The sequence below is a fragment of the Denticeps clupeoides genome, chromosome 5 (genome assembly GCF_900700375.1).
Source record: "Denticeps clupeoides chromosome 5, fDenClu1.1, whole genome shotgun sequence".
NCBI classification, from domain to species: domain Eukaryota; kingdom Metazoa; phylum Chordata; class Actinopteri; order Clupeiformes; family Denticipitidae; genus Denticeps; species Denticeps clupeoides.
In genome coordinates, this window is record NC_041711.1 from 6,914,299 (window position 1) to 6,927,226 (window position 12,928).

At 42.8% G+C, this 12,928-nt stretch overlaps 1 long non-coding RNA gene across 3 annotated transcripts; it reads right to left on the reverse strand.

Moving 5' to 3' along the window:
* Positions 1 to 8,707: 8,707 nt before the first annotated feature.
* On the reverse strand, positions 8,708 to 12,856 carry LOC114790527 (uncharacterized). 3 transcript variants are annotated; one of them, XR_003749819.1, is made up of 4 exons: positions 12,775 to 12,856; positions 10,496 to 10,603; positions 9,370 to 10,091; positions 8,708 to 9,293 (listed from the first exon to the last, which is right to left on the reverse strand). It is a non-coding gene; the product is annotated as an uncharacterized LOC114790527 (long non-coding RNA). The 3 variants fall into 3 exon arrangements; XR_003749818.1 differs by having other exon boundaries at positions 9,370 to 10,128; XR_003749817.1 differs by lacking the exons at positions 10,496 to 10,603; positions 12,775 to 12,856 and having other exon boundaries at positions 9,370 to 10,488.
* Positions 12,857 to 12,928: the final 72 nt, after the last annotated feature.

A 12,928-nucleotide genomic window follows, 5' to 3' on the forward strand; every position in this document is an offset into this window, starting at 1 on the left:
CAGTTGTTAATAGACTTGATTTAAAAAATACTGTCATATTTTTCAACTGCAGTTTCACAAAAGTGAAATCCTTGTTTTACATTAATGCAGGAGTCATAATCATCTGATGATATAACTGTAAGAGTGGCATTTTCAGAACTTTCACTTAACCACACCTGGCTTTTGAAGATTTTTCTCTGTTGCCACTTATTGTTCTGTTAATTCTCATACAGGGAAAAACGGAGAGCAGTGTCCATGAGGACTTGAACATGTGCAATAGGCAGATATATGTCTGCCGTGAACCAAATGCAGTGGGCATTATCATTGAGGGAATCCCAGTGCTTACTGATCTTGGAAATCTGGCCAGGGCACGTTGCCTGCTAATGGGTATGACATATGCTCTGAACCTGCAGTATCCACCACAACTCTGCAAAACTTTTGAGGTGTTCCAAAGACTTTTTGTGGGACTTGACACACTTCGCCCAAAGCCTTCCTCCCAATTCATCACACTCAAAAACAAACTTCTCAGTTAGTGGGTCAAATGCCAGCGTCACACTAAATGGCAATCTTTTTGTGTTTTTGTTGAGTTTTTCAGAAGATTGTTGTGAATGTTTAATCGTTCATTTTCTGTTTTGTTATATAAACCATTTTATGGTAAAATGTTTTAATACATACTAAGATGTACTGTGCACTTATGGTTTGAAGCTCTTTGTCAAATGCTGTGATCCTGCTTCCCTGTGTTTTATTTAAAATTCAAATGTTGTGTGTTTTTGTAAGGAATTATGTAAGATTATGCTTTTTTTAAATGTTTATATGCTTCATCACTGTTGATTAGTGGGCAGTGTACATTTACATTTTACATTACAGCATTTATCAGACGCCCTTATCCAGAGCGACTTACAATCAGTAAGTGTCTTGCTCAGGGACACAATGGTAGCAAGTGGGATTTGAACCTGGGTCTTCTGGTTAATAGGCACCTGTGTTACCCACTTGGCTACTACCACATAGAACAGTGTGGTAGTCAAGCACAGACTTCTTCAGTTCCTGGATAAGTCTCCAGCTTCTGGGCACTTCTGTGCTGAAATTTTGTTATATCAAATGCTGACCCATTTTATTTTATTACAATGTCAAATGTTTTATTGGAATATAGCACAGATTGTGCTTCAAACATCTTGTATTCGTTTATTATGTGTTACTACTGTCACAACCGCGAGCTGACGGGGGAAGGAAGCGCAGAGGCGGGACATACTGGGAACAAGGATTTATTAATAAGCACAAACAAGCAGTGATGGCCTAAAACAGTGAAACAAAATTGAGGAACACCATTAAACTAGCCCGCAGGAGTGTGGCTTTGCACAAAGTGGATTTGTGCAATCACTTTGCACAAAAAAAATTTTTGCGCTTTTTACTGCTTTTTTTTTTTTTATATACTTTGTCTTTCACTCATTTGCACACCTTCTCCCTACCTGATGCACATATTTTATGTTAAAGATGTAAAAGTGTAATATTTGGTTATGTTTGCAATATTTGCATATTGGTCTTCATTGTATACATGCAACATTTGCAATACTGTGGTCTGTAGCAGTCGCAAAAAGAATTTCACTGCATATCATACCGTGTATGACTATGTATGTGACAAATTTTGAATTTGCCGGTTGCCAGAACTCAAAATGTCGCCACTGCAGAAGGGGCGGAGTCACAGACTTCACAGACAGCTGTCAGAATTGGCTTCAGCTGCAGCGATCCCCTGGAACCAATCCTGACAGAGCCCCTCCTCCCAGGGCTACGTCCTTGTGGAGTGGAGGCGGCGGGGCAGACAGCGGCAAACACAAGGCTCCTGCCCTGATGTGTCCTCCCCTTGGAGGACCCGGACCCTCTGGCTGGCTCCCCAACATGGTCCGGCATGGCAGCCCGGTCCCTCGGGCTGGCTCCCTGGCATGGTCAGGTATCTTGGAGCTCGCCCACCTCATCCTGGACCAGCATAGTCGGGTCAGGAACCTCCTCCCAGGGGTTCGGCTCTGCTGCTGTGTCGCCATCTAGTGGACAAAAAGAGGGGAGGCGGGGGCGACATACGTACACAAATGCCACGCACACACAGACAAACAGAAGAGAGGGTCATCTGGCTCCCTCTCTGGGCTCTCTGGGACCTCCTCAGGGGGCACAGCCAGAATCTCGGGACGCACGACCTTCTCGCCACCCGCCTCTGCTGGACCTTCTTGCACTGGATCCTGACTGGCGCTGGATGTGGTGGTGGGGCAGAGTTCGGTCCCTGGCTCAGGCTCTGGCCGATCAAACTCTGCCCTCAGTCTCTCCAGGAAGTCCCAAAAACTCATTCTGCGTGAGGATGGTGGTGATCTTCTTTGCGTCTGAGAGGGAGGGCAGCAAAGTAAAGTACATGCCACAGGATGTTATGAAAGACCGGCATGTACCTGCTGCTCCACTGAAGGATCCTGGGAAAAGAGGGACGTCCCACACTGGGCTCGGCGAGTAGCTGGAGATGGTGGTGGGGGTGTGGCGTGGAGGCTGGTAGATGTCCTCTACAGCAGGTGGGGGTGCTGGTGATAAGCTGCCGTTTAGCTGTGGAACGTTCGGGCAGAGAGAAGGTTGGTCGGCGACCGGAGCTGGAGAGGTGGAATCCCCGCGAGGCAGTCCCGGCAGCACAGTTGCTGGCTGGCGACCTCCCGTCGCCCTGTTCCACCAGCTTACCCCTGCGTCGCAGTCTTCCTCCTCGCTGTTGTTACAGCTCTGTCGGCAACGACTGCCCAACTCCATCGTCTATCTCGTCCTCCTACCGGTGGTCCCGAGGGTCGTCCACCCTGCTGACATCGTCCTCCTACCGGTGGTCCCGAGGGTCGTCCACCCTGCTGACATCCCGGACCCAGGGCGCGATCAGCTCCATTCTGGCCATCTCTCCATTGGAGGAACGCCTCCGTTGCCGCTTCCGGGTTTCGCTGACTCTCCAGGGGTCGACGTAATCACGCGGCGCCGCGTGCCATGGGTCGCCGGGGAGAAAGCGCTCTACCAGAATGAAAGTGAAAGTGATTGTCACACGTGATACACAGCAACACAGCGCACACAGTGAAATTTTTCCTCAGCATTTAACCCATCACCCTGAGTGAGCAGTGGGCAGCCATGACAGGCGCCCGGGGAGCAGTGTGTGGGGACGGCGCTTTGCTCAGTGGCACCTTGGCGGATCGGGATTCGAACCAGCAACCTTCTGATTACGGGGCCGCTTCCTTAACCACTAGGCCACCACTGCCCCAGGTGGTTCGTGGGTGGTTCGTGTTGCCGCAGATCATCCCGACCACACGGGCGTCTCTCCAGCACTCCCTGCTGGCGCGCGCTTTCACCGCGCCTGGCAGCGTCTTTCGTGGCGCTCCTTCTCTGCCTTCTTCCTCTGTGCTTTTGGGTGGAACGGCGACATTCTATCACGACGGCGAGCTGACGGGGTAAGGAAGCGCAGAGGCGGGACATACTGGGGACAAGGATTTATTAATAAGCACAAATAAACAAGGTGCGATGACCTTAAAACAGTGAAACAAAAACGGGGAACAACATAAACTAGCCTGCAGGCGTGTGGCACTTGCCAGAACTCAAAAGGTTGCCAGGTAATGAATGAAGGTCCAGTTCATGACAGAGTTCTCAAATGAGTCCACTAAAATGTCGCCGCAGCAGAAGGGGCGGAGTCACAGACTTTTAACAGCTATCACCTGGATAGCGATCACCTGGAGCCAATCCTGACAAATACATATGAAAATGTACTGTCAGTCCTTTAGTGTTCTGTGCTGCACTTAAAGATGAGGTTAGAAGTTTCTGTAATTTTTAATGGTAAAATGTTTACAACATTAACATTAGAATTGATTACAGAAACTTAATGCACCCAATTGTTTGTATATGGCAAATGTTATAGATTAATAAACATTGGAAACAAATACCTCTCTTTCCTTATTAAAGTTATGGCAATTCTAACTAATTATTTCAAGTGGATTGAAAAAATAATTTGTCTAAATTAATAGAGTAAATTAATTAATAAAAAAAAAGTAATTTTTTTATTTTAAAAAGTTACTTATTTTAACTATTTTAACTGACGTGTGTGTGTGTGTATATATATTAGTGGTGGGCCATTATCGCCGTTAACGTGCTGCGTTAACGCGAGACTCTTATCGGGCGATTAAAACGTGCTGCGTTAACGTGAGACTCTTATCGGTGATAAAAAAAAAAATATAGCCGTTAATCTATTCACAAAGTTGGGTCGCAAGCTATTGTGCCGGAGTTAAATGGTTACACTAGATTTATAAGTATATTTCTTCTTTCTTATTTCCTAAAGACTTTTATTTTGTTTTTGAGACCCGGTTCAGGTCTCTTGGACACATGGCCAAAAGTTATTTCTTTCATTTTAATTTATGTACATATAAAGGAATATTTTGCATGTGTGTTATTTTGTGAATATTTTTTTATGTTCTTTTAATACTGTATATTGTAGAGAGCGGTGCAGAAAGACTCAATGTTCTGACGCGACCTTTGCTTTTTGTACAGGAATGCAGTATTGTAAATTGTGAATGCTTTATGTTAATGTTCAGTTCTCTTGGACACATGGCGTGAGTTGTGAGAGTAGAGAGAGGTGCAGAAAGACGCGATGTTCTGTGACGCGATGTTCTGATGCAACCTTGCTTTTTGTACAGAATACACTTTGCACAGAAAATCTCTTGGGTGTCAGCTCATCATTTGTGGTTCAAGAAACGAAATCAAAAAGTTACACAACGCAGAAGAAGAACCGCTACACTATGATGACTTTCACCTTGATATTTTATCGCGGATGTATACCTAGCAGAATTGCACCGTAGGGGGCGAGAACGACTCTTCGAACTGTGAAATTACCACATCAAACGTGACGTGGTAACATGGATGCAGCTATTTAACTGAATAAACAGTTGGTGAACACAAGTACATCTTATTGAACATAATTTTCATCACCAATTATCATAGTAGAACAGTTTTCTCAAGCAGTTTGTGGTGCATTTTGGAAACAGGAGATGTGCCCCTGGTCTAATGCGCCACCTGCCTTGAGAAACCCGTTCTCAAAGACTTACTTTTAGTCATTATTTTGGGTAACACACATATTCTGAATGCCTTAGTCAGAATTCAAATGAGCCATTTTAATCTATATTAATATAGATTAATCTAGAATCTAGATAAATTTTGCTTACTCTAGATTAATTCCAAGATTACAGTGAGATTAATCTAGATTAAGAAAATTAATCTATGCCCACCTCTAATATATATATATATATATATATATATATATATGGTCAAGTGATTTCGCAACCAAAGCATTGGAGTTTTTCTGTGCTTGCCAGTACCATGCACAGAACATGATCTCAGACATTCCTCAAAGATAAGACTGTCAACACAAAGATTTACGATTATGTTATGTTGGCTTTGCATGAGAAACACTTAAGAAACACTTTTCTTTCATATTAAACATTTTGCTTTCACATTTTCCTTTACACTTCCCCCCTTTTGATCATGCTATGATCACAAAATTATGCAAAAAAAATCGAAATGAGTTCAATGTAAATTGATAAGTAAATAATAACATGCCTGGCTGCGTCTTTCGTGGCGCTCCTTCTGCGTTTTTGGTAGAGCGACGGCATTCTGTCACGTCAGCAAGCTGATGGGGGAAGGAAGCGCAGAGGCGGGACATAATATAACCAAGGATTTATTAGTAAACAGAAACAAAACCAGTGCAATGACTGAAAACAGGGGAAACAACGGGGATCAATATAAACCCGCAGGCATGTGGCGGTTGCCAGAGCTCAAAACACAAACCGGTTCACAAACGAAAGTCAAATTCATGACCGACTCCACGAAAATGTCGTCGCTGCAGAGGGGCGGAGTCAAAGGCTTTTAAAAAGCAGTCTAGATTGACTCCAGCTGGAGCCTATCCTGACACAGTGTCCATGAAGAAAACTTATGAGTGTTATGAGCATGTTTCAGCATGAATCTGAACAGAGTGCTTTGTGATTTTCAGCGCGTGTAACAGGAAACAGTTGCTACCAAACAGTGCAATCTAACCTTTTGGCAATTTTTACCTTCTGACAACATAGAAACATAATTTTCAACACAGAAAGTTTCAGCTTGGTTTCTGACTTTGAAAAATAGACTTTCTTTTGAAACAACACATTTCCATCTACGTGTTACATATCACTGTGACTTACTTGTTCCAGAACAAAATATCTAACAGTATCCTAGAGGAAATTGTGAAATGTCATGTGTTTTCAGCGTTGTTTCTGTAAAAAACGTTTGACCTTGAAAAACATACTTTCTCTTGAAACAAAACTTTCCCATAAACATCTTACTGTGAAATACTTAAAAACAAAATTTCTAACAGTGTCTATGAAGAATGTCAAGTGTTTTGGGCTTGTTTCAGCATGAATCTGAATGGAATGCTTTAAACTGATTTTCAGCGTGTGTAAGGCCCAAACATGAAACTACATGCCCCACTACATGTCCCAGGAATAGGGTTTAGCGAGAGTAGCACCTGCTCCACTCACTGAAACACCTGCCTCCAGGACCCTCTCCATCAACCTCTCAAAAGTAGCCGGCCTGTTACAAAGGGCATCACCACAAACTCATAGAGGCCTCTGCCTACTGTGAAGGTCGTCTTCTGGTGCGCCTCCACGCCAATGGCACCTGCCAGTAACCAGACCTTAGCAACCTGAACCAGGAGGATCGGGACAGGCTGTCCAGGACCTCATCAATGCGGGGAAGCGGGTACGAATCCTTCTTCGTCACCGCATTCAGCTGCCTGTAGTCTACACAGAAACACACTGACCCATCTTTTTCCTTACTAGGACCACCGGTGAAGCCCAAGGGCTCTGGGAAGGTTGAATGATGCCCGCTGCCAACATCTCCCTAATCTTGTTGTCTGCCTCTTCCCTCAGTGACAGTGGAAGGCGTCGCGCTATCTGCCGGATGGTCGCAGCATCCCCCGTGTTGATCCCTTGCTCTGCCAAGCTTGTACGGCTGCAGCCGCTATAATTCACCGCAAACAGATGACTAAACTCACATATAAAGGTCTTCAATCCAGCCAATTGTTCAAGCAGGCACTTGTTCTTTGCCGTGAATAGCAAACCTGTGAAGGGATCTTCGGGAGAGAAAACTCCTCCCCGGGGCTGTGGGTCTCCATGACCACCTGAGCACCCAAGCTTTGCAGCCCCTTCATGCCCCTGGTTGCCTCTGCCACTCCTCGTCATAGCGTTGACCTGCCGCGATTCTGCTGCATCTCTTCCTGTGGTGTTGTTGATGTCCGATTCACCTTGTGGCTGGAAAATTGCTTTTTGAAGCAAGCTTGCGTCTAATCCACTCTTTATTTCATTCTCCCCATCCCACTTCTGACACCACAAGCTTTGTGATGTAGAGAGAAGAGACAATGACACAGCTGAGTACCTCTGAGAAGCCTTTTATTAACCAGAACCTTTAACACCAGGAACTAGCACAACAAGAGGATAGCAGCAGGGGAGGCGGTCACCTAAGATTTGTTAAGATCTAGCCTGCTCTAGTTACCTCCAGTTATGGAACATGGAAAGTCAGCATGTCTCATGTGTTTTCAGCTTGGTTTCTGCAAAAAAGGGTTTGACCTGGAAAAACTGACTTTCTTTTGAAACAACACATTCCCATCAACTTCAATCAGACATCCACACCATTCCACTGAATATATCTTTATTTATATTTATTAAATTAAAACAGCAAAACCAAACACTCAGTGAAAAGAAAAGTCTCTGCACTGGCATATGGAATCGAAATAGTTCACATAGATCTTTTTAAAGAATAGAAATAAACTCTGAATGCAGAGACAACATTTCTCATTTTTTTCTACTACTCTTACTCGACAAAAAAGCCAATAGGCCCATTTTGTCCCTAACATTTTCTAAAAAAAATAATGCATATCCTCAACAGTACCGAAGGAAAATGTAGAACCAGAAAGAATCATCATCCAGAATCTCTGGAATTTGGGAAGGGCTTCTTTCCGATTCTCTTGCTGCTTGTATCTGGTGAAAATTTGCAGCAGTGATTCAAAGCAAGAGCACCTGGCTGCAGCCAGTGTAAGGTGTGTGGCGCTCAACAGTAGGCGGAAACTCGTGACTTCAAAATTGAACACAGTTGCGTCGCATGAGAAATTTTGTTTTTCTGTTGTATCCCGTACATTGCATTAAAATAATTGGAATAAAAGGTTTAAAAAATATAGGATGTACTTAAAATAGATTAAGAACAATAGACTTTGATAGCAAAAACTAAATTGTGTTTAAGTTACTTTTGATGTTACTAAGAAATAAATGTTTTTTAATGCGCAAAGTGTATAAAAATATGATTGATTACAAGGTAATACATTGCTGTTAATAGCAACTGTAAGCTTTTTATTTTAAAGTTGCAAGTATAAACAATGCTGTAACATTTACACTGTAATCTTTAATTTCAACTTCTAGTGGTATAACTCATTTGCACACCTTCACCCTACCAGTTACACATATTTTATGTTAAAGACGTAAAAGTGTAATACTTGGTTATATTTGCATATTGGTTCATTGTTTACTTGCAACATTTGCAATACTGTGGTCTGTAGCAGTTGCAGAAAGCATTTCACTGCACACCATACCGTGTATGACTGTGTATGTGACAAATAAAATTTGAATTGAATTTATAAGTATGAACATGGAAACAAGTGAACAAAATTTTTAAACAAGTTTAATTGAAAATTTGAGTTTACAGAAAAAACACAACAGCCAGTAAAAAGCAAACAGCCAGTGCCTTCCTCCATCCATTATGTCTCAAACATAGCATTGACCCTTAGTCACTGCTCATCAATACATGCCTTAAGAAAGTCCTCTCCTCTGCACACTGAAAAACAAAGAGGAAGAAGTCCCTTGCTTCAGTGTCTTCTTCCTCCAGCATGTATCTTAGGACCCTCTGCTGGTGCTTTTTATTTAAGGACAGATATGTTGCCGTGGTTACATGTCCATGGAAAAGCGCCTTATTTTGGACAACCCAGTGCACAGCAGTATGCAGATCTTGAACAACTGCTGGCTCATGTGTCAGGTAAATGGAGATAAAAACTTAGCTATTCTCTGATGCAGAACAGTTATTTTAACAGTGAGTCAAGAGTCACTAACCATTTAATTACACTAGTGTTTAAAGTGAATACTGACCTGACTGACTTCTGGTAACTTACGCTTTTTTAGTCTTAAATGAGCACATGTTGTCCTTGAAGCACAGCTTTGGCGTCGTCTCTCCAGTGTGCAAAAAGCTTGCCATAGCTTAACAGAAATTGATGATATTGTTACTGTGTCTAAACCTTGAGACAATATAGTACAGAAGCCAAAATATAAATACCTCCTGAGATCAAAGTTCTCCATCAAAAGCAAGCAGCACCATTTCCACAAGTAGGGCATGTCTGACTGTAAAATATCAACAAAGTTGGTTAAAGTGTGTCTCACAAGGCAATTTCAGTTTTATTTTCAGGTTGGCCTAATTTATAAACTGATTTTAATGGTGTTTTATGTTAAACAGGAATATTTTGAAAAGCCAATTAATGTGTGAAACTCTCTAAAGATAGCATCATTGATTTGATCAGATTGTGAAGATGAGAAAAAAAATCATGCTGATAAAGTTTATAAGCAAGCATTTGTATGCACTGTATGTTTGAACACTCTAGATCAACAGAGCATCATCTGGGATGCACTTAACGGGTTCTGATACTCCATTTTTTGTGACATGACATCTTCTGGAAGAGATTGAGGAATTTGTTTCTCTTTAAATATATATCGGATCCTCATTTCCAGGGCATGATATTCGTGGCTTTGCATAAGCACAATGCCAGGTATTCCACTGAGCATTGTAAGTCACAGATATTGAGTGCAGCGGGAGGGAGACGGGACTCCTCGGAGAGTGCAGCGGGAGGGAGACGGGACTCCTCGGAGAGTGCAGCGGGAGGGAGACGGGACTCCTCGGAGAGTGCAGCGGGGAGCAGTCCTGACAGTGGTGGCTGACTTGGCATTGAAGAATGCTGACATGACAATAAATGCCTTGCCATATCCCCACGCTGTATGATTGTCCTGTTACAGACAAGGCAGTGAAAGTGTCCTAAGTGTCCTAAATAAGTTTGTCAGTAAGAGAGAAAAGAACACATGTAATATAAATGTAGTTATATAGAATGCAATCAATTTATCTAACAATCAAAGTGTACATGTTAACAAAAACATAAATAAAATACAATAGTGACCATCCAATCCTATAATATAATGAAAGCAAAAGGGTATGGATCACAAGTGCAATCAAGCAATGTGGTGAACAGGAAAGAAAAATCTATTTAATTAAAACACAAACTTTTTCTTGCTGATGAATGCACTGAACTGTACAGTGTGATTATCAACTTTTAAGTCAACAGAGAGTGCTGAAAAGAAGTGCATATAACTATATTTATATCTATAACTATACATTATATTTAATACCAACATACCTTTGAAAGGCAAAGCATTTTTAATCTTTGCCCTGACAGTAGGGCTGAAAGTGGGGCATGGAGGGCAGTGAAAGAGTCTTCAGCAACATGTTGTGCATTCCTGCAATGCTGGTTTTGAGGCAGAATTACAGATTGATTTTCATCAGAAATAAGCATGTAATAGTAAATTTTCAATGTTACACTGTCAACAATTACTGTTTAAAACCATTGTGCTTCATGATACTTTTATTTGTGACATACAATTTAGCAAAGGCTAACTAAAAACTGGGTAATAAAAATCAGTAGAGCTAGAACAGAGAATAGAAGTATTTATAAATGTATAAATCTCTTTGTGAAGTACTTTACAATGTTGATGCAGGTGGAATGAGAGACATGAATAAAATGATTAGATTAGATTAGATTGAACTTTATTGTCATTACACATGTACAAGTACAGGGCAACGAAATGTAGTTTAGGTCTAACCAGAAGTGCAATAAGCAGCAAGTGCAGGATACAGTTCAAATAAGTTATATATATATACACACACACACACACACACACACACACACACACATAAAGTGATATGTGCTATACATAAAGTGATATGTGCAGGACAAAGTGATATGTGCAGGAGTAGTACAGTGCAGTGATTATCAGGAGTGTATGGGGGGGGGCAGAGGAGTTCAGCAAGGAAACAGCTCTGGGAAAAAAGCTGTTCCTAAGTCTGCTGGTTCTTGTCCGTGGTAGCCTGAACCGTCTGCCTGAAGGCAGGAGAGAGAACAGTTCGTGGGCCGGGTGGGAGGAGTCCTTAAGAATACTGTGAGCTCGACGCAGACAGTGCTTCCTCTGGATTTCCTCAATGGATGGAAGTGAAGTCCCTGTGATGCGCTGGGCAGTTTTCACCACCCGCTGCATCGCCTTACGCTCAGCAACAGTGCAGCTTCCATACCACACTGTGAGACAGCTGGTAAAGAATAGAGATTGTAGAGTTCAACAGGATGGTAGTGGGTAGCTGGTTCTTTTTTAATGTTCTCAAGAAGAAGAGGCGCTGGTTAGCCTTCTTGACCAGGCTGGAGGTGTTAATGCTCCAGGACAGGTCCTCTGAGATGTGGGTCCCCAGGAACTTGAAGGATGTAACAGGCTCCACAGTCATCCCATTGATGTGGATGGGATCATGCGAGCCTCTTCTCTCCCTCCTGAAGTCCACAATGAGCTCCTTGGTCTTGGTGGTGTTTAGGAGAAGGTTATTTTCTGTGCACCAAGTGGCCAGATGCTGGACCTCCTCCCTGTAGGCAGTCTCATCGTTGTTGTCGATGAGACCTATCACCGTGGTGTCATCTGCAAACTTAATAACGGAGTTTGATCCATGCATAGGTCGGCAGTCATGGGTGAAGAGGGAGTAGAGGAAGGGCCTCAGCACACAGCCCTATGGTACACCAGTGTTGAGCGTGACAGTAGTGGAGCGGATGTGGCCTGACCTTACATGCTGTGGTCTGCTGGTCAGAAAGTCCATAATCCAGTTGCAAAGTGAGGTGTTGATGTCCAGGGCTCTAAGTTTAGAGATTAACTTAGAGGGGATGACAGTGTTAAATGCTGAGCTGAAATCAACAAACAGCATCCGTGCATATGTGTTTTGCTTGTCCAGGTGTGTGAGTACAGAGTGCAGCGCTATGGAGACTGCATCCTCTGTGCTCCTATTGCTACGGTACGCAAACTGGTGTGGGTCCAGAGTTGGTGGGAGAAAGTCCCTCAGATGTGCCAGGACTAACCGCTCGAAGCACTTCATGATTATGGGTGTGAGTGCTACAGGGCGGTAGTCATTCAGGCATGTTGGGCTAAAATGTTTCGGCACTGGTACAATGGAGGTAGATTTGAGGCATGTTGGAACAGCTGCTTGGGCGAGGGACATGTTAAAAATGTCCGTGAATACGCCAGCGAGCTGCTCTGCACATGCTCTAAGTACGATATGTGCAATGTAAAGTGCAATATGCAGTGAATGGAACAATTTACATTGATGTTACAGAAAAGTTGTGAAGTGAATTTGTTCAATAAGAAGCAAAAAACAAGTACATTTGAAACTGACTACTATGTGCCAACAATAAATCATATTCTAATGCAAAATGTGGTTTAGAGACCAGGGCAAGGAAATAAACATGCTTGCCTGCCATTCAGCACGATAAAAGAAAATTAAAAAATGTCATTTATCAATTTTCCATGTTGTAACGCATACAATGTGCCAACATGGTCAGTTAACTAAATTACTAACAGCACATTTGTATAAGAACGACTCTGTTCCAACCTTTACGATCCACTCGCGTAGTTTCAACTGTATCTATTCAGGCGACGTGTTTCCGCTTACTGTAGAGCACCACCACAGTGGCTGCAGCAAGACCCCAAGCGGAAACGACGTAGTTTTGCGCATGTGCAGTCTTATTCGGGTTTCCGGGTCTGTT